The 23,293-nt window shown below is 37.6% G+C and overlaps 1 long non-coding RNA gene across 1 annotated transcript; it reads left to right on the top strand.

Annotated features, from left to right (window-relative positions):
* Positions 1-1,350: 1,350 nt before the first annotated feature.
* Positions 1,351-2,756, top strand: LOC133039488 (uncharacterized). The gene is made up of 2 exons (XR_009688635.1): positions 1,351-1,451; positions 2,527-2,756. It is a non-coding gene; the product is annotated as an uncharacterized LOC133039488 (long non-coding RNA).
* The last annotated feature ends 20,537 nt before the right edge of the window (positions 2,757-23,293 follow it).

Genomic DNA, 23,293 nt, shown 5'->3' with positions numbered 1-23,293 from the left:
TAGAGCATATGTAATACCCGGAATTAAGAAATGGATTAGCAAAACCCTAACTAGATAATTATGTATAATTGAGGAATTATATTATTATATAATTCATTATATGTGAATTAATATGAATTATGACATGTTAAGACCCCGTTGGTGAGCCAGGGGCATTTTAGTAATTATGACCCGAGAAGGGTAAAATGATGAAATGAATTAAATTACGTACTTAATAGGACTATGTTATTATATAGTATACCTGTGTTTTCTTTTCAGGTGTGTTCTGACAGGTTGGCGCGGTATAGTCACAACCGGGCATTTCGGGCCGAACCGGGTTCGGGCCCGAAATGTAAATTGGATTGATTTATTTGGCATTATTATTTATGAGTGATAATCTGAAATTGTTTATGCATGAATTGACAATGGTGCCCTTGAATGACTAATTATGTGGGAATTGGCCATAGGGGCAAAAAGGTCTTTTGGCCTTATTTTCTAAGTTTAATAAAATGGATTTTAGAGAGTAAATGAAAGAAATTCTGGGTTCTTTCTCTTTGTCTCACCCGACCCCTCTCTCTCTTTTTCACTAAAAACCCTCTTTGCATTCAACTTGGATTTTGGAAGGAAAATCTTGGTTTTGGCTTGATTTGGAGCTAGAGTTTGGAGGAAGATTATTGCTCTTGCTTTGGTGTGAATTGAGGTAGTTTTTACAGATTTTCTAATTGAGTTTCTTCTTGAATTTTATGGTGGTAAAAGCATGTCTTGAGTTGTGTTCTTCTTGTGATTGCATGTTCTTAGATGTTATTGTGATGTTGATGAATTGAGTGTGTGATTGCATGATTTGGTTGAGAATTTTATTGTTGAGCATGGATTTTGATTATAGGTTATTTTCCAGAGTGGATTCATGTGTTTTTGGGATATTTTCATGGCTGAAATTGGGTTGAGTTGTTGGAAGTGAACTCTTGTTCAAGAGCTTGGTTTTGCCATGGTTGTGCATGAATTTTGTGATTTTTTTTATGCAATCAAAATTCTGGGATTTAGATGCATTTGAGTTGTGATTTTTGAGCCTTAATATGCGTTTTTATCCATTGTTTGGTTGGGGTTCGAAATCTAGGAAAGGTTGGCATGTTTAGGCCTTAAAAATGGAGTTTTGAGGTGTTCTGAACCCAGTAGTCGCGACGGGATTTTTGGCCGTCGCGACTGGGTTTGGCAGTGAGAAATTTTGTTTTTCTCAATTTTGTTTTGGCCATAACTTTTGACTCGAGACTCCGTTTGGGATGTTCTTTATATCGTTGGAAAGCTCGTTCCGAGCTCTAATTGATTATCTGTGTTTTTAATGCCATGTTTATATTTGTGAAAGTGAAATTGGGGATTAACCCTATTTGTGAAATCCCGGATTGTGTGACTAGGATTACCGGCACCTGATCAGGAGCACCCAGGGGTTTGGAATCTCTGTTATTGCGGGACAACAGGTAAGACAGTAGTTTGCACGTAGAGTATGCGCGGTGGCGCTTATGTTGAATATGATATATGTGAGTAATTGCAACCGGGATTAGGGTTATTACCCTAACATGAGCGGTTTAATAGCCTAGGGTTATTACCCTAGTGATATATGTTGTGTAATACTATGCCATGTCAGATATATCTATATATTGGGATTATGAATTATGCGCTTAAGGCATAATTAAACTAGACTCGGTAAGCTAGTAGCTTGAGTTTAATTTTAATGCGGTCTAGGGTTATTACCCTAGAATATTGTGAGTCCAATGAAAGCATGAGTTAGGGTTAACACTCTTTGTAAATGTCATCTAAGTATATAGAAATGTATTATATGTGTGATTACATAGTATGCAAGTTAGGGTTATTACCATAAGATTATATATGTTGTAGTAAATATTGAATACATGCATGTATGTTAAAAGTTATGTGTTTAAGACATAACTGGGTTAGACCTGGTATATATCACCCGGATAAACCACCGAAAGAACGTAATACATGGATTACGTATATACATGAATTGGGTTATGCGAGCAAGGCATAACCAGGTTAGGCTCGGTAATCAGAACCGAGGTAAACCCTACTGAGGCCTTATTGTATATAGACGTGTGAGAGAAACACGTAGGTCTACGCCACGTAGACAGAAATAGACATGTGAGCGTAACATGCAGGTCTATAGCAAATAGACAAATAGTGCAGTGGCACTAATAATTATGTGTTACATATTGAGATTAAGGGTTATGTGTCAAGGCATAATCAGGTTGGACTCGGTACTCATAAACGAGATGAACCACTTCTAAGGCCTTAATGTATTTAGACGTGTGAGAGCAACACGTGGGTCTACGTCATGTAGATTTAAATAGATGTGTGAGCGCAACACATAGGTCTACGCCACGTAGACATAAATGGGCATGTTGGTATAATAATCAGGTCTGTGTCATACAGACGTATGTGAATGGCATATCTATTAAATAGTATGATGAGCATATTATATTTGTTGTGATTTATACTGTCTTGCTGGGCTTGGCTCACGGGTGCTCTACTGTGCAGGAAAGGGTAAGTCAGTGGCTGATCAACCATGAGTTTGAGGAGCAAGACGAAGAATGTACATGTTCAAGCCATATCAGACCAAGCGGGTTAAGGGTCTATCAGTGATGAACTTTTGAATTCTATTTTGTCGTTTAGGTCGGCTAGAAAGAAATGACTTGTAATAGCGTTTGTAAATATTTTTGGGATCCCAACTATTTTAAAAGTTTAAATATATTACAAGTTTATTTTCATTCTGTTTAATATAAAAGTTTAAACTCTGCGCTATTTTGATTAGTAATCCCGATTAAGGGATTAGAGTTTCATAAGTATTTTGGGTAGCGTTCCTGATTATTTAGGGCGTTACAGCATATTATATGTTCCACGATATCAATATGCTATCTCATTTAACCATTGTTATAATCTTATTGTGATTTAAAGATCCTCTATATAGATGATCTACATCGAGATGGGATAATTTTACCGTTCTCACCCCTCAATGTATTTTGCCCCTTAAAACAGTTAGCTACCTGTAAATGGTGTTTAGTGATCTAATAATTAGTCAGTTAAACAAGAGCTCATCCATTTACTTCTATTTGCTAAGCTCGAAGGGAATCATCACTTGACTTCTATACACCAGTAAAAGCTATAGATTCCATATTTATGTTCAGCACTCCCACTCAATCATACTATCATGTTCCTAAAATATACGTATCACCCTAACTCAAAAGTAGGCTTAACTAATAAATCAAAGAACATGAATAGTACTCTTGAGTTGAGCCTAAGCATATCAGGATTTAGATTCTTTTAATCTTAAGATCAACTACTGATATTGACTTGGAAAGATATATATAACGGTAAGTTTGTAATATCTTAACTTAGTTGCAATATCGGTCTAGTCCAATGTATACTCCATACATTCGAAACTAGTATACTTTACTAATGTCCTGGAAAGAACATAACACTTACTCTAAGTGTAAGTACACATCATCGCTGATTATCACATTAGTGTAAATCCAAAACATTGATGAAACAGGGACCTATTCTTTTGATTCATATGATTACAAACACATTCCATTGTGTTGACGATACTGTAATTGTGAATAAGCATATGATCTGGATTTAACTGATTTTGTGTGTAAATGTAATAAACATATTTAAACCATTAGCATGTAAAATTCATGCAAACATAAATCACTTCAAATTTCTTATATTGATAACTAATCAGATTGTAAAGAGTTTTATTTAGGGCATAAAACCTAACATAATACCCATTAAGAGTGCACCCATATATATATATATTATATATATGTATGGAATACTTCTTAATGGGTATTACCCATGAATGGTTACTAAATAAATTTAACTATAAATATTACTTTTAAAAATATCAAACCATCGAATTTTGATTTAATAACGAATAATTAAATCACAAATTTGAATTTCTATGCTTAATTTAACTACTTAATTAAAAAAAATATCAAAAAATATCTCTTTTTACACTATATCTAAAATATGTTCATACAAAAATATTTAAGTCAAACTCAACTTTTTCTTTTCTTATTTTTCTTGCTAAAAAACTTGTTTTTTTTTATTTTTTTTTTACCGATGGAACAATCTCAGCCTATATGATATAAAAATGAGAGATTTTTTTTAATTAGATAGAAAACTTAAGTATAAAAACTCAAAATTTTCTAATTTTACCCATGCATGGGTAATACGCATTAAGAGTGCACCCATATATATATGGGTGAATTCTTAATAGGTATTACTCATGAATGGATAATATTGGAAAATTTTGAGATTTTATGATTAATTTTTCTATTTAATTAATTAAAAAATTTCTCATTTTTACATTATATGGGTTGGATTTGTTCCATTAGCTGAAAAAAATAATATTAAACAAAAAATTCGGCAAAAAAATGATAAAAAAAGGTTGAGTTTAACTTAAATATTTTTCATATAAACATATTTTTGATAGTGTAAAAAAATATATTTTTTGATATTTTCTTTAATTAAGTAGCTAAATTAAGCATAAAAATTCTAATTTCTATTTTATTATTCGCTGTTGGACCAAAATCTAATGGTTTAATAGTTTTAAAATTAATATTTATAGGTAAATTTGTTTAGTACCCATTAATGTGTAATACCCATTAAGAAGTGTTCTATATATACATATTTATTTATTTTATACATTAGTGGTGTTTTTTACTTTCTTAGAGTTGTTTTCATTCCTATGTAATTTGTATATTATAGTGGAGTTTATGCAGTTGTTATTTAGTTGTTCAACCAAGAAAAATGAATGTATATATTTGTTTTTTTTTTTTTAATTTGTGTGTTGTTTTTTATTTTATTTTTTAAGTTAACGTAAGTATTGATGCTCAATTAATTTTCATACTAAAATAGAATTATTATCGTGTTGTTTATTCGTTGTTGTTAAGTTAATTCAGTATAATATTTTTTAAGGTTTTTGTCTTATAAATTTATTTTTGTTTGCATGATGAACTTTAATTTATTTATATGTTATAGTTGAGTTGTTTTCTAGTTATTTTTGTGCTGTTGTTTAGTTATTTTGTGCTGAGAAAAGAAGCGTTGCACGTTGAAACTCACTTTGTCCGAATTTGCCACGTGGCAACCATTGCTGCATTCTGACGCTACAGTTTGTGAGCATAAGGCAACTCTTAAGGCTTTGTCCCTCACTCGCGTGTGAGTCTCACTCGCCCACATAGCCACGTGTGTGTCACACTTCTCTATCTAGAGGAGTTTTTCTATAGTACTTTTGTAAATAATAAACTTTGAAAATAATATATTTGAAATTAATAAACAATATAAATATTTATTTTTGCTTAGTATAAATATTTATTTAAAGTAATATTAACCTAAAATAGAAAACCCAAAAAAAAAAAAAACATTATAAAAATCACATACAACACAAGGACTACTTAATCCAAAAGAAAAGATAAAACAAAGAAAAATTTACAAAATAGATTAAAAATTTGAAAAAAAAAATTACAAAAATACTTCAACAAGAATTTTTTTTTTTTTTACTCTGTGAACTTTTTTATTTATAAAAATATCTCTTCAGTAAAAATAATAAATTATTTTTTTAGGTGCCGTTTGGTAATACTTTTGTTTTCTAATTTTTTAATGGGATAATTACATAAGGCATCATTTTTTGTAAAAAATTATATTTTTACCTTTAAAGAATCTTTTTTTTTTTTTTTACATTTTTACAGTTTCCATAGAAACAACAAGAAAACTACATAAAAATAATATGAAAATAACATTTAAATAACAACAAAAAATAACATACGGATAACAAAAAATCAATAACAAATTAACTAGAGTACAACATAAAAAGATTGTATTTTCTGTGAATAAAATCAAAAGAATTGTAAAAATGTTTAAAATTCCGTGAAACCGTATTTTGTAATTTTTTTGTTGTTTTTGTGTATTTGTGAAATAATCCTTTTTTAATCACAAAATAAAAGTAAAATTTTTGTTTTTGAAAAACAAAAATGCGTTCTGTAATCACTTTTGTGTTTTCAGTCTTAAAAAAAGAGAAAATCAAAGTGTGTTCTGTAAAGTTTATTTTCATTTTTAGTTTTTATTTTATTTTATTTAAGTCGAGTCGGTTCGGGGTCGAATTCGGGTTCAGCTCAGAGGCCGAGTTCAGCGCCAGGGCTAGGGGGGATTTGGGTTCGGGTCTGATCGAAGTTTAAAATATTGATTGAGAAAAAAAATTGTTTAAAAAAATATTGAATGCGACATTTTTTTTTGTTTTTAAAATTTTGATTCTCAATTAAAATATTAAAAAAATGAAAATAGTTTTATAGAACATATTTTTGAAAAATATTTTCACTTTTCCAATTTTAAAAACAGAAAATTTATTAAAAAGTGTTACCAAACACCACCTTAGCTGTTTATATATAGTTGATTTATAGCTTTATTATAATTGTCATGAAGTTATTTTTCTAGTTGTTTTATAGTATATTTATAGTTGATTTATAGTGATCATTATGTTGATTTTTAATTTTTTTTTTATTTTTTACCGAACAAAGTGTATTTTTGTAATTTAAAACTTTGAAAATATATTTTTTGTCAATAAAAACTTTAGGCCATAAAATTGTAATTAAAACTTAAAAAGAAAAATTTACATAATAGAACAAAAATTTAAAAAAATTACAAAAATACATCAACACGGATTACAATTTTATTTTTACTTTTTGAACTTCTTTATTTACAAAAATACATCTTCAATGAAAATAATGAACTGTTTTCTAGTTGTTTTATAGTTTATTTAGGTTGTATTATAGTTATCATGAGATTTTTTTTTTTTTTATAGTTGATTTATAGTTATTGTGGGGTTGATTTCACGTCATTTTTAGTTATTTTTATTAATTTTTTCTGAACAAAGTGTATTTTTATAATTTTAAAATTTTATCAAAATATTTTTGTAATTAAAAATTTTAAATTATAAAATTGTAAATAAAACATAAGTACTTTTAAAATTTTCACTATACATATTTTATAAAAACCACGTCAAAACAATTTAACAATATTTTAAAAAGGGTTGATATGCAAAATGGCCCTAAATTTGGAACTAAGTTAGTAAATGTCCACTTTTTAAAAAAATTAAGAAAATGGCTAAATCTAATAAATTAGCTAATAAAAATTATAAAAATACATTTATCACGTTTTTTTTTTAAAAAAATATATATATATAATCACAAAATTAAGATACATAATTTTTTTAGTATTGCATATTATTATATTGTAACAAAAATAAATAAATATATTGGATCATTTAAATATATACAACAGTATTAGATATATCGTAGTACAGAAAATTAATATACTATAGTAATAAAATTATATATCACAAAGAAATTATAACAATGCTAAATTAATACTTAAAAATATATATATATATATATCATGCTAACAAAATTATATATATCACCATTAAAATATGAATACGTACCAAAAAATTAATTTATATATAATAAAATAGAAATTAAATATCATATTAAATAAATAATATATTATAGACAACAAAAATCACATACCATACAATAAAACGTATATACCTACAATAAAAAATAAAACAAAATAATATAATATTATTAAAAAAAATTATATATATCATATTAGCAAAATTATATATCACCTTTATGTATACTAAAATAAAAACTAAATATGCATTATCTAATATAAAATGATATACTATACAATAAAACTTATATACCATATAACATAAAATATATACTTTACAATAGAAATATATATAATAATAACAACAAATAAAAATAAAAATATATAGGATACTAATAAAATTATATATCATGTCAACAAAAGTACAATCGAAAATTAAACTTAAATATTATTTAAAAAAATTATATACCGTATAACAAAAAATACATATACCATACACCAAAATATATATAGAAAAAATAATAAAAAAAAATATAGATTACTAATATATATATGTATGTATACTATACTAATCAAATTATATACTACAATTAAAATATATATACCATGACCATTGTATATAATAAAATAAAAACTGTTGCCCCTGAATTCGCCCAATATACGTGGACCAGTCGAAAAGGGACACATGGATCAGATAACTTGTAAATATTTGATAAGTCTTTGTATGCCACAAGGAAGCACCCTGGGCATAGGTCCCGGAGGAGGCACCCGGAGTGCAAGGTGCTCCCGGAAGCTCGCATAGCATGAAGCCTCTCCGGGATGTGTCAGGCCTCTCCTGAGCAATCAAGTCGCATTTAATGTCGCATGGGAGGAAGCGTGTTGGGACTGTAACACGCAATAAAGTCTGACGGCACAACCCCCGAACAACAGCGCTACAGTAATGATCATTTAAGTCTAGCGACGGCTACTCTGCGAAGAGTCACGTCAATCACAATGCAAAAAGGACATTCCTCATAAAAACCCTACAGCACCTAGGGATTTGACCATGCATCACCCATGGTATATTCATTGGAAATGCCCAACTTTATGGATACTTACAGATACGTGTGTAAGAACAATCCTAGGGATCACCCCACCAAAACACTATAAATACCCCCTCAAAGCTCATTTAATGGGGTCGAGAATCTTGGGTTGCATAAGAGCAAGCAGAGAAAATACTCACCAAGAACATTCTCTGTATTTATGAGAAAAACATTCTCTCAAGTGTGGAATCTGTATTAAATACATCCATTAATAACAAAGACTCGTGGACTAAGGCTCATTAACGCCCCAACCACGTAAAAATCCTCATCTTACTTTCTTACAGCTCTTTACTATAATCATATTTTAATAGTTGCCGAAAATCTCGGTCAACATTTTGGTGCTTTCATTGAGAGCTGAGGAAAGCTGCTACATAACAAGCATTTGACTTCACAAGAATGGTGGAGACAAGAAGTACACATCATCCTCGCCCTCTGGAAGACGCTCAAGATCCAAATGAGGAAGATGTGGCCTCAAGAGCGGCAGAGGAGTCCGAGGAAGAAGAAGAAGAAATAGTCCCCGACGAGAACTACGAGGAAAACCTCGACGAGTATGCCTACGACGGAGGAACTTACTCAGAGCTGGTGCTCCTCAGGCAAAAAGCTATCGATCATGAAGCCGAGATCGAAGCTCAGAAAGCGCAAAACCAAAAAATGCAGGAAGTGATGCTAGCCATGCAGAAAGCCATGGAGGCAGCTGGTATTCATGTGCACCCCAAGGCAATGGCCGCTGGGCTCGACGAAGAGCCAGCGACGTCTTCGCCTAATTCCCAGCAGCAAAGACCTAGGGAACCTAGCCCTATAAGGCACCCTGCTGAGGAAAATCAAACAAAAAACCCTACTTCTACCCCTGGGCGAAAGAAAAAGGTGCAGGATCCGCGAAGGGTCTGCTCAGATTTCCCTAAAGGGAAAGGTCCGCAGAGGGGCAAGCCCCAAAGAGGGAGTCTTGGCCCTCAGGATCGAGGGGACCGGAAAAGCGTTTCTGTGCACCAGGAACCAGGGGGTAGAGGAAGAATAGGACAGAGATGTCCTCCCATTGATCTGAGAAATCAAATCAATGGGAATCAAGGTGACCTCCGGGATCACCTTGACCAAAAAAGATACAGGCCCGTGGTTGCCTCGGGTACGTTAAACGAAGGGATCATGGCGGAACTCGCCATACTTCGAAAAGACATTGCTCGAGTCTCCCGGAGGCAAAAGGGAGACGACTCCGACTCGGACAGCGAGGATCGGGAGCCATGTGCCAAGCATATCCTGGAGGCGGAGCTCCCTAAAAACTTCAAGATGCCCGAAATGGCGGCATATACTGGGAACTCCGATCCCAGTGACCACCTGTCACGGTTCAACCGTGTCATGACAGTCATGCGGGTCAGCAATGACGCCAAATGCCTGTGCTTCCCCCTCACTCTGAGCGGATCAGCGGAGGAATGGTTCAAAAAGCTGGAACCAGGATCCGTGGGTTGTTGGAACAAACTCCAAACCAACTTCCGGAGACAGTTTGTCGCCGCCAGAAAGGTTAACTTGGAGGTTAGTGCCTTGACCAACATCAAGCAACTGCCCACCGAGACCTTGAAGAATTATATCAAGAGGTTCCTAGAGGAAGCCTCGAAGACCAAGAAGGTCGATGACGGACAACAGCTTGCACTTCTCCAAGCAGGAATCCGCACTGGGACTCCCTTCTGGAATGGGTTGCAGCAAGAAGGCGCTGCTAGCCTCCAGGACTTCTAGAAGAGGGTCCAAAAATATATTAACCTCGAAGAAGCCCAGATCGTGGCTTACGGAGGCTATTATCCCACCGGGATAGCAGGATACATGCCAGGAGTGTCGCCCTCGGGTACTGCCCCGACCGCGACTCCCCAAGTGAGTGGCATATAGTTCTCTGCTACTCCCGGATACAGCCAGGGCCAAGCTTTGGCACCAGCATCTTCCCATTACGGCAACCCGTCCGGAGTGAATGGACGAGCTCCTTCACAGGCTGCCCCGACTGCTAGCTTAACAGGCCCTACCCAGGGGTCTAGGAGCAAAAGGTCTTCCAAGGGCAGCACCAGAACGGGAGAGAAGCGCCAGAAGAAGGGGTACACACCCCAATATACTCAGTACACGGAGCTCACGGACTCCCAGGAACGTGTGTACTTTGCCACTAGGCAAAATACGCACTACCGGAGACCCCAGCCATTGTACAAAGACAGCTCCCGGAGAGATCCGAGTAAAAGATGCGAGTACCACAACGACATTGGTCACAGCACCAATGAGTGTAAGAATCTCAAAGACGAGATTGAAAATCTAATCCGCTTGGGCCACCTCTATGAGTGGATCAAAAATAGGTTGCCCCAACTTAATCCAGGGCAGGGGGCCGGGGGTATGCCTCCGGGAACACCAGGGGGTACGGCAGGAGTATTGCCTCCAGCCGCTCCCGCAGGTGACGCCCAGCATATTCCCGGGCTACCGCCCCGACCTAATGGGCGGGTAGCCATGATCTCCGGAGGTCCCCATATCGGAGGAAACACTCGCAAGGAGCGAAAACGGTATGCCGAGGCCGCAAAACACAATGAGGTGTGGGAGGTTACTCAACTCCCAGCTCAAAGGCCTCGGCTAATGGACCAACCCATAACGTTCACGGAAGAAGACGCCAAGACGGTGCGTTTCCCTCACCACGACCCACTGGTCATAGAGACCCCCATCGCAAACAAAGTGGTGGCTAGGGTCTTGATTGACAATGGGAGTTCCGTGAACCTACTCTTCAAAGAAGCCTTCACGGCGATAGGGTTGACCGACCGGGACCTCTCGCCTAGTGGGTCACAGCTCACGGGGTTTAACGGGACGACGCTCATCCCGATGGGAAAAGTAAGGCTCCCGGTTACCCTGTGCCCGGATACCCCCCAGAGCACATTTAAATATTGCACCTTCGTTGTGGTAGACTGTCCAACAGCCTACAACGCGATCCTTGGCCGGCCGGCCCTAGTGGACTTTGGTGCAATTACTTCAATCCGACACCTGTGCCTAAAATTCCCTACCCAGGAAGCCGGAGTCGGAACTGTGAGGGGAAATCAAGGAGAAGCCAGGCAATGTTACAATGTTGCCACCCACCTACCTGTACTCATGGTCCGGGAGTCTCCTGAGATAGAGAAGGCTGAAGAGGATGAGTTGGATCCTCGCATAGGATCCGAAAGGGTCGTGGAACCAATGGAGGACGTCGAAGAAATACCAGTGTGCGACGACGACTCCACCAAAGTACTCCGGATAGGGAAGAGCCTGGATCCGGAGGAAAAGGACAAAATAATAAAAACACTGAAGGGCGCCATCGACATCTTTGCATGGCGCCAAGAAGACATGACCGGCATAAGCCCTCATGTCATCACCCATGTACTCAATGTCAACCCGGACATGCCCCCTGTACAGCAAAAGAGACGCCCGCTCGACTCGGTGAAAGCCGAGGCCTTAGAGAAAGAGGTGGACAAACTTTTGTCCAGTGGCATGATCCGCGACGTGTACTATCCGGAATGGCTGGCCAATCCGGTCCTGGTGCCCAAGCCGAACGGAACTTGGCGAGTTTGTATAGATTTCACAGATCTAAACAAAGCCTGCCCAAAGGACTGCTTCCCGCTACCCAGGATCGACCAGATGGTAGACGCCACGTCCGGATTTAAACTGCTGTCTTTCATGGATGCCTATGCTGGGTACAACCAAATAAAAATGCATACGGCAGACCAGGAGTGCACTAGCTTCAGGACCGATAAGGGGGTATACTGCTACCTAGTCATGCCTTTCGGACTGAAAAACGCCGGAGCAACCTATCAAAGAATGGTTAACCGGATGTTTAAAAGCCCCATGGGACGAAACATGGAAGTATATGTGGACGACATGCTCGTCAAATCCAAAGCATGCAACAGCCATGCAAGCGACTTAGAAGAATGTTTCGAAGTCGTCCGGAGATACGGTATGAAGCTCAACCCGAAAAAGTGCACCTTTGGGGTCAAGTCAGGAAAATTCCTGGGCTTCATAGTCAGCCAAAGGGGGATCGAAGCAAACCCGGAGAAAATCCAAGCTCTCCTGGACATGCCATCCCCCAAGAAGCATAAAGACGTGCAGAGCTTGACCGGAAAGGTAGCCGCACTGAGCCGCTTTATCTCACGATCCACGGACAAGTGCATACCCTTCTTCAACGTACTGAAGAAGTGCCAAAAGTTCGAATGGTCGGACGAATGCGAGGAGGCATTCAAAAGGTTAAAAGACCACATGGCCAAACCTCCTATCCTATCAAAACCCGTCCTTGGAGAAGACTTGTTCCTTTACTTGGCTGTCTCCGAGCACGCGGTTAGCGCTGCCCTGGTCCGGGAGGAAGAAAAAATTCAGCACCCCGTGTACTATGTCAGTAAGCGCATGATAGGGGCCGAGACAAGGTACCCGGTCATTGAAAAATTAGTATTCTGCCTCCTGATGGCATCAAGGAAGCGGAGGCCATACTTCCAAGCCCATCCGATCAAAATCTTAACCAATCATCCGCTCCGGCAAGTTCTCCAGAAGCCTGAAGCATCCGGAAGACTCCTCAAGTGGGCAATGGAGCTAAGTCAATTCGACTTACACTACGTACCCCGGATTTCCATAAAAGGCCAAGCCTTGGCAGACTTCATTACCGAATGCAATGAAGCCGAGGCAACAGCTAATACACCGGTACCACCAATCCCCACCTGGAGGGTGTTTGTAGACGGAGCTTCTAATGAGAACAGTTCGGGAGCCGGAGTGGCTATGATATCACCAACTAGACTGCGGCTCCAGGCAGCACTCCGATTTAACTTCACAGCTTCAAACAATGAAGCCGAATACGAAGCCTTGATAGCAGGGCTGAAATTGGCAAAAGCTATAGGAGCCAAAAGGGTGAAAGTCTACAGTGACTCTCAACTGGTCGTAAACCAGGTATCCGGAGAATATCAAACTCGCGGCGAGCGGATGGCCGCGTACGTAACAATAGTCCGAGAACTGCTCCACGAATTCATGGACAATAAAATAGAAAGGATCCCCCGAGAAAAGAACGCTCACGCGGACTGTCTGGCTAAGTTAGCCTCGGACAGCGAAATCGAAGAGCTGGGGGTAGTACCAGTGGAACGCTTGGCAGAGCCAAGCATCAAAATAAAAGAGACCACACTAACGGTTGGGCAAGAACCCAGCTGGATGGTCCCCATCATAAAATACATAACCACAGGTGAGTTGCCCCAAGGGAGGGCACTGTCTCGAAAGATTCAGTATCAGGCTCATCGTTATGTAATGATGGATCAAATTCTCTACCGGAAAGGACTCAGCATGCCTTATTTAAGGTGTGTATTGGACCCTGAAGCTAGACAAATCATGCTAGAGGTCCATGAAGGGTTCTGTGGAGATCATACGGGAGGACCCAGCCTCTCAAAGAAAATATTGAGGCAAGGGTACTTCTGGCCAACAATGAGAAAAGATTGTATAGACTATGTCCAAAAGTGTGACTCGTGCCAAAGGTACGCGAACATACCGAGAGCTCCTCCAAACGAGATCACCCTGATGACCAGCCCATGGCCCTTCGCGGTCTGGGGAATAGATCTCATCGGGTCTCTGCCTACGGGAAAAGGAGGGGTAAAGTATGCAATAGTAGCAGTAGACTACTTCACCAAATGGACAGAGGCTGAGCCTATGAAGACAATAACGGCCAAGAAGGCATTGGACTTTGTTATCAAAAACATAGTGTGTCGATACGGCTTGCCTCACAAAATAGTCTCAGACAATGAAAAGCAATTTGATTGCGAAGAATTTACTGACTTCTGCAACCAACACGGAGTAGTGAAAAGCTTCTCCGCGGTAGCCAGGCCTCAAACAAACGGCCAGGCGGAAGCGGTCAATAAAATCCCGGAAGGCCTTCTCCGCAACCGGCGCCCTCACATTGGGACAAATGACCCGCGAGAGGTTGGAGTCCTCCACGGATTGGTGAGGAAGGATAAGTTTGGCCTTCCTACAATTCTCCGTGGTAACTAAGCCCCCAACATCGAGATCGGCACAGTCGTAGGAGGCAAAGGCTTGGGCCCTTCGGAGGAAAGTCTGAGTAGGGGGCGTCCGCTGGTAAGGTGGGATCCGCACCCACTCCGTGAGGAGCTCCGGGTGGTCCACGGCCCTGAACCCAGAGGAGAAGAAAAAGCGATGGCGATACTCCTTAACGTGAGTCTGCCTATTATACGGAACCACCCCTTCGTTAGCAGGATGGATCCGGAACCCATAAAAACCGTCCTTAAGTTTGTCCCCTTTCTTGGGGACGGATACAAGTTCATAAAAATACAAAATTTCCGCCGGGCTGGGAGACCCCCATCCGCGAGCGGTATAAAAAATAAATAAGCCTGAAAGCAGGCGATAAGCTTGAGGAATAAGTTGGTATGGCGCAAGGCCGACAAATACAAGGAAATTAACAAAATAATCTTGAAGCGGGAGCATGGCACCGGCCATCAAATGAGTCTGACTCCAAGCCCCGAAGCCGTCATAATTGTGATTAGGCGTCTCCGAGTCGCGAGGAGGCCGGTGATAGGTCCCTGAAGTGGTGGGTGTGATCCCAACGACTTCTATAATATTCTCCAGCTGGTGAGGACAAGTCAGGGTGGATCGAAGCTCAGCCGCTTCCCACCCGGTCGCTCGGGATTTGTACCCCTCCTGGGCAACAGGCCCCAGGGAAAGCTCCTCCAACGTGGCCATGATTTTCCCACTCTTCTTCGAAGATTTCGAACCAGATGCAGACATTTTGTGTTCTGAGAAAAACAAAAAGGGAAAAAGAAAATTCCAGCAGTTAGGTCCCATACCAAACCCTAAGTCAAGAAAAAGGGAGTGGGGGTCCCCTAACCGCTGGAAAGAGGCCCCCTCCGGACACGTGTCACATGGGAAACCCTAGAAAGATTCCCTGGAGAAGTGTCGGGTGCAGTGAAATCGCAGAAAGTGGTTTTACAGAGTAAAAAAAAAAAACGCATTCTATGCCCTAAGCAACTGTTGAACGAAGAACACATGGCTCTCTTCAAAAAAAATGCACATTATAAGAGAGGCATGATAATGGCGATCCTACCACTAAAGCAGTAGACATAAAACAGAACGCCCGAAGAACTTAAACACTCGCATACCCAGAAATCTCAAGGTACGAACCCAGGAAAACGAACGAAGCAAGTAAAAGCATGTTATTATCTAAGGATGCAAGAAACTTACAGTAAATCGTTGAACTGGGGGTCCTGAATGTGGTCGAGTAAAAGTTGAGAAGAACTGTTGAAAGCAAACACTGGAAAACTGGAAGAAATGTCTAAGTGCTAAGACAGTTCGTGCTGTGTGGTAGAATTTTCTCTCTGGGAAATTCGAACAAAAATGGCAAGGAATGGAAAGTAACCAAAATGAAGGAAAGATGGTGGCTTTTATAGGCAAAAGTGCATGAGGAACAGGCGTCACCAACTACCAATCGTACGGCGGGGGAGATGCACGATTCGAATTCCCGAAAATCAACGGATCAGATCAAGCTGCCATAAAGGAGGTGGAAACGTTTGAGTATCCGTCTGACACCATTAATGCGCCGCATCAATCAAAGGGCGTGAAACGAATCGACCTCTGCAAAAAGCGAATCGCTGCATTTAATGCCATCATTAGACACACTTACACGCGCCCCAAGCTCGTGTCGGGAAACCGAGGAGGCAGCCGGAGACATCCCTGCAAAAAGCGAATCGCTGCATTAAATATCATCATTAAATGTGCCCTCACGCGCTCTGGGCTTGAGCCAGGGAAACGAGGAGTCAACCGGAAGGCCCTTAAGCAAGCCTTGGTTTATTTTTCCAAGTAAACAAGGCTTGGGGGGTAAATGTTGCCCCTGAATTCGCCCAATATACGTGGACCAGTCGAAAAGGGACACGTGGATCAGATAACTTGTAAATATTTGATAAGTCTTTGTATGCCACAAGGAAGCACCCTGGGCATAGGTCCCGGAGGAGGGACCCGGAGTGCAAGGTGCTCCCGGAAGCTCGCATAGCATGAAGCCTCTCCGGGATGTGTCAGGCCTCTCCTGAGCAATCAAGTCGCATTTAATGCCGCATGGGAGGAAGCGTGTTGGGACTGTAACACGCAATAAAGTCTGACGGCACAACCCCCGAACAGCAGCGCTACAGTAATGATCATTTAAGTCTAGCGACGGCTACTCTGCGAAGAGTCACGTCAATCACAAGGCAAAAAGGACATTCCTCATAAAAACCCTACAGCACCTAGGGATTTGACCATGCATCACCCATGGTATATTCATTGGAAATGCCCAACTTTATGGATACTTACAGATACGTGTGTAAGAACAATCCTAGGGATCACCCCACCAAAACACTATAAATACCCCCTCAAAGCTCATTTAATGGGGTCGAGAATCTTGGGTTGCATAAGAGCAAGCAGAGAAAATACTCACCAAGAACATTCTCTGTATTTATGAGAAAAACATTCTCTCAAGTGTGGAATCTGTATTAAATACATCCATTAATAACAAAGACTCGTAGACTAAGGCTCATTAACGCCCCAACCACGTAAAAATCCTCATCTTACTTTCTTACAGCTCTTTACTATAATCATATTTTAATAGTTGCCGAAAATCTCGGTCAACAAAAACTAATTAAATATTATTTAAAATAAATAATCATACAATCAAAAAATATAAAAATAATAATTAAATATATGTAGCATGACAATAAAATTATATACATACATTAAAATATTTTTATTATGCTAATAAAATTATATACCACTATTATACATATCATAATAAAAAATAAATATCATCTAAAAATAATAATATACCATATAACAAAATAAAAATATACCGTACATCAAAATCTATATACCAACAACCCAAAACAACTCATAAAAAATTAAAAAAAGTGACATAACTTTAAAATAAAAAAGATTTTAACAAAACTAATATAGATATACCATAATATTTAAATAATTTGCTTCTAATTCTAAAAAAAAAAAATTAATAATTTTGAAATAAGGACATTTACTAACATAATCTTATGATTTATGGTCATTTGCTATATTTTTTTGAAATGAGGACATAAACTAACATAGTCCTATGATTTGGGGCCATTTACTATCATTTCTCTTTTAAAAATTGTCCATTCGTATGGGCCCACCATTTGTATTCTTATAAAATTTTATATTTTTGGTTAATTAAGTAATTTTTTTTTTTTCTGTGTGTTAATTTTTAAAGGGGTATTTACATAAATATAAATATGGGAAAAATAAAATTAGTTTAGATAAATATGGTAAAAAAATTTAATAGGAAACAATACGGTATTTAAAATAAAACAGAACATATATAGGATTGAAGTACCATAAAAATATTAAAATTCCCTTCATATTTTCTTCTAAATAAAACAAATAAAACTACAGTGATCGCCGGAGTTGTCACCAATGCTGAAAAAAGTGCCGGAGTTTGCTGCAGGCACCGAAAAAGTCATTGGAGTAGCTGTCGGCGCTAGAAAAGTCGCTGGAGTCGCTGCTGGCACTAGAAAAGTCATCAGAATTGGTATTATCGCTGGAAAAATCACAAAGAAACTGGTTTCTTCATCAAGAAAGTTTCTTGGTAATTTTTCCCATAAATTTTCTACTATTCCGATAATTTTTCCGGAGTTTGCTGTTGTTACCAGAAAATTCGTTGGAGTAGCTGCCGGTGTTAGAAAAGTTGTATGAGTTGCTGCCGGCGCCAACAAAATCATTGTCTTTGAAAATATTACCGAAAAAATTCACCAAGAAACTGGTTTCTTGGTGGTTTTTCCAGCGACTATGCCAATTCCGACGAATTTTCTAAAGTTTGCTGTCGGTGCCTGAAAAGTCGTCGAAGTAGCTGTCGGTGTCGAAAAAGTCGTCGGAATTAGCATTCTCGCCAGAAAAATCGCCAAAAAAAGTGTTTTCTTCATCAAGAGACCGATTTCTTCATCAAGTAATCGGTTTCTTCATCAAGAAACCTGTTTCTTAGTGATTTTTCGGTGATGTTTCTGGCGACAATACCAATTCCGACGACTTTTTCAGCGTCGGCAGCAACTCCGACGACTTTTCCAACACCAACAGCAGCTACTTCGGTGATTTTTCTAGCACCAACAGTAAACTCTAACTTTTCTGACATCAATGACAAATAAAACTACTTAAACAAATAAAGCCATAAAATATGAGATTTTTTTTTTTTTATTTTTGAACATACATTAAATATGAGATTTGAAAACCTATTTGTATATATATGGTATATTAAATGCTATATAAATACTTAAAATTAAAAAAAAAAAATACCATATAAATTAGTTAAACTTAAAAGTGTCATATTTAACTAAACAACTTCTAAAATTCAGTGTAATTTCCTCTTTTTTTTAATGATGCTTTTGTTGAACCAAAAGTTTGTTTCATTTAGGAAAAGATGGGTTTAGTAGTCCAAAGTCGGTGTAAGTCGTGTAACCCAGATTATGTATTCAGATTCTTTTTTCTGATCTATCTAGACAGTCTTTAGAAATACATAACAGTACATATTTTTATTTGGAACTTTGCATGAAAACCGTTTTATAGCGTTTCATTTCCCCAAATGTCACACTCTTTCCATCCATTTACACCTCATAATTACTCAAACTTGTCTCCATTTTGTTGTTCCAAATTTTGATTTTGGTTGCCAACTATACGTTTTCTCAATTTTGCTTCCAACAAAAACTTTAAATATATATTGTGAAATAGGTTAACCTCTTTCTCTCTCTATATATAATTAACTAAAATAAAATATACAAAAATTAATTAACTTTTTTGTCCCACATTTTGCACTTTGTTATTCATTCAGCTATAAGATAATAATAAAAATATTAAAATATTTTTATTTTTCATTTTCTATTTCCAAACCACATCACATGTTTATAACCCTAAGATAGTTTAAGTCTAGAGGTGTTCATCCAATCCAATCCAATCCGCACTATTTTGCTCATAGTGCATCCAATCCGCACTAAGTGCGGATTTCATTTTTTAGATCCAATCCAATCCGCACAATAGCTTAAATCTAATCCAATCCAATCCGCAAAAGTGCGGATTGGATCGGTTACTTTGGATTGGTTATTTTTTAATATTAAATTATTTAATATTTATGAAAAAAAATATTTTTTTTTCACATAACTAGCAAATAAATAAAACAAATTATAGTCATTTTATGTCTCCAACAACACATTAAAATAATAAAATAACAAATAACAAATTCAAAGGAAGAAAAAAAAATATGTATAAAAAATATATAATTTTATTTTAAATTGTATGTTAAAAAAAATATATAAGAATAGAATATACATTTGATCTATTAAGTTTTGCAATATAATTGTATTATATGTATTAGACTTTTAAATTACTATTTTTTTACATTACAATATTATTTGTATATATATATATATTTTTTATTATTTTTTTATAAATATGTGTGGATTGGATTGGATTGGATCGGTTACTTTTATATGTCAATCAACATCCTTGTGCGGATTTTGAATATTCTAATCCAATCCAATCCGCACAAGTGCGGATATTCGCACTTTGCGGATTGGATCATGCGGATTAGATTGCATCGGCTATTTTATGAACACCCCTAAGTTTAACATAAAATTAAGAATAATTAGTAATTTTACTTCTCGAACTTTTGACAATATTGATTTTTCTCTTTTAAATATATGGCTTGTTAAGAATCCTTGAACTTTTACATTTACAGAAGTTTAGTCCTTATGTTAGGTTTCATCCCTTATTTCGTTTAAATGCTGATGTGTCTTTGTAAATTAACAACTTTGTCTCTTAAACTTTAACAACTATCAAAATGTACCCCCACAAAATTAAAATGAAAAAAAATTAATATTTTTTTTAATAAATCTAAAAAAATTAATTAAGATCTTAAAAAAAATATTTTGAATGATTAAGAAAAATAAAAAAGAAATTAAAATTTTTAAACTAATTAAGCGATTTAAAAAATATTTATTTTTTTTATTAAAAAATTCATTTTAGATATTAACAAAATTTATTAAAAATTTTATTTTTACAAAAATTAAATTTTACGGAAACAAACTTGAGTTATTTTATTTTTCTCAAAAAATATAGATTTTTTTTTTTAATTAAACATAACATTTTTTAGTTTAATTTCTATTTTTTTTTCAAAATAATTTTATATTTTATTGAATTTTTAATTAATTTTCTTTATTTGTTAAGATATGAGTTTATAAATATAAATAAGTTTAATTTTTTGTTTAAAAATTCTTAGTTTGTTTAAATTATTTATTGGATTCTCATTAATTTTGGTTTGATTTTTTAAGATATGTATTTATAAATAAAATAAAGTTTGAAAATATATTTTTAGGAATGTTGACCGAGGTTTTCGTCAACCGATAAAATATTATAAGTTTAGAGAGCTGTAAGAAAATTAGAGAAGGATTTTTACGTGGTTGGGGCGTTAATGAGCCTTAGTTCACGAGTCTTTGTTATTTATGGATGTATTTAATACAGAGAATGTATTTGGTGAGTGTTTCACTCTTATAAATACAGATAATGTTCTTGGTGAGTATTTACTCTTCTTGCTCTTATGCAACCCAAGATTCTCGACCCCATTTAATGAGCTTTGAGGGGGTATTTATAGTATTTTTGGTGGAGTGATCCCCATAACTATTGTACAAGTGTATCTGTAAGTATCCATAAAGTTGGGCATTCCCAATGAATATACCATGAGTAATGCATGGTCAAATCCCTAGGTCCTGTAGGGCTTTTATGTGGAATGTCCTTATTGTCTTTGGACTAATGTGACTCTTCACAGTGTAGCCGTCGATAGACTTAAATGATCATTACTTTGTAGCTGCAGATTGGGGGTTGTGCCGTTAGACTTTATTGCGTGTAGCAGTCCCAACACGCTTCCTCCCATGCGACATTAAATGCGACTTGATTGCTCAGGGGAAGCCAGACACCTCACGGAGATGCCCTAGTGTTACTTGGGCTTCTGGGAGCGTATGGGGCTCCCTATGTTTTCTCCGGGAGGCATGTCCCGGATGCTGCCTTATTACATAAAGACTTAGCAAATAATTTGAATGCTAAGTTGTTTGATCCACGTGTCCTTGTCTGGTTGGTCCACGTATATTGGGCAAAATCAGGGGCAACATTTACCCCCCAAGCCTTGTTTATTTGAAAAATAAAACAAGGCTTGTTCAAGTGCCTCCGGTCGACTCCTCGGTTTCCTGGCACGAGCTTTGAGCGCGTGAGGGTGTATTTAATGATAGCCTTTAATGCAACGATTCACTTTTTGCAGAGGTCGATTCGTTTCACGCCCATTGATTGATACAGCGCATTAATGGTGTCAGACGGATACTCAAACGTTTCCACTGCCTTAATTACGAATCAATCCAACCGTTGATCTTTGGGAATTCGAATCGTGCGTCTCCCCAACCGTTCGATTGGTAGGTGATAGTGCCTGTTCCTCATGCATTTTTACCTATAAAAGCCACCACCTTTCCTTCATTTCGGTTACTTCCCATTTCTTGCCAACTTTGCTCGAGTTTCCCAGAGAGAAAAAATCTCAGACCAAGAGAACACCCTTGAACACTTTACAAATTTCCCAGTTAACCTTCATTCACTACTATCAGTCGACCTTCCCTTGTTTGATCGACAACATAACCCCCAGTTTCAACACTTCATTGTAAGTTTCTCGCATCCCTTGGTTTACTGTTTGTGTACATGACATGCTTTACTTATCTGTTTGTTGTTTTTCTAGGTTTGGTATTTGAAGTTTCTGGGAATGCATTCTTTTGGGTTTTTCACGTAACAGGTCTAGATTCACCATTTCTGGTGTTAGGGTTACTCTTGTCACGTGTTTGTTGTTATTTTTACAAAGGACCATACGCTTTTTGTATACTGGCCTTTCTAGGGCATAGAGAAGACTTTGTTTTTCTTGATTTCCTGTCCTTTCTTTTTCTTTTACGCGCGATATTGTCTTTTGTGAGTTCTTTGCACCTGACCTTTGTCCAGGAAATCCTTTTAGGGTTTTCTGATTGACAGATGTCCGGAGGGGGCCTCTTTCCAGCGGTTAGGGGACTCCCATTCCCTTTTTCTTGGTTTAGGGTTTGGTATGGGGCCTAACGGCTGGAATCTTAACTCTTTTTTCAGAATCAAAACATGTCTGCGTCCAGTTCAAAGTCGTCCAAGAAGAGTGGTAAGCGTCTGGCTACCCTTGAAGACGTCTCACTGGGTCCTGTTGCCCAGGAGGGGTACAAGTCTCGGGCCACAGGATGGGAGGCGGCTGAGCTTCATTCCACCTTAACCTGCCCCCACCAGCTAGAGAACATCGTGGAGGTGGCTGGAATCAAACCCTTAACATCCTGGACGTATCACCGGCCGCCCCGAGATGCGGAGACGCCCAACCACTACTATGGCGGCTTCGGGGCTTGGAGCCAGACGCACCTGATGGCTGGGGCCATGCTTCCTCTCCAAGACTACTTTATTAATTTTTTAGTTTTTGTCGGCCTTGCACCATACCAACTGATTCCTCAAGCATACCGCCTGCTCTCAGGCTTATTTATTTTTTACTCCGCCCGGGGATGGGGCTCTCCCAGTCCGGCGGAGATTTTGTATTTTTACGAACTTGTTTCTGTCCCCAAGAAGGGGGGACAAATTTAAAGACGGTTTTTACGGATTCCGGGCCCACCCTTCCAATGATGGGGTGGTCCGTTATAATAGGCAAACTCATGTCAAGGAGTATCGCCACCGTTTCTTCTTCTCCTCCG

The sequence above is a fragment of the Cannabis sativa genome, chromosome 6 (genome assembly GCF_029168945.1).
Source record: "Cannabis sativa cultivar Pink pepper isolate KNU-18-1 chromosome 6, ASM2916894v1, whole genome shotgun sequence".
Taxonomy (NCBI): Eukaryota; Viridiplantae; Streptophyta; class Magnoliopsida; order Rosales; family Cannabaceae; genus Cannabis; species Cannabis sativa.
Note: the sequence above shows the minus strand (reverse complement) of the source record. Positions and strands in the feature narration are given on the sequence as shown.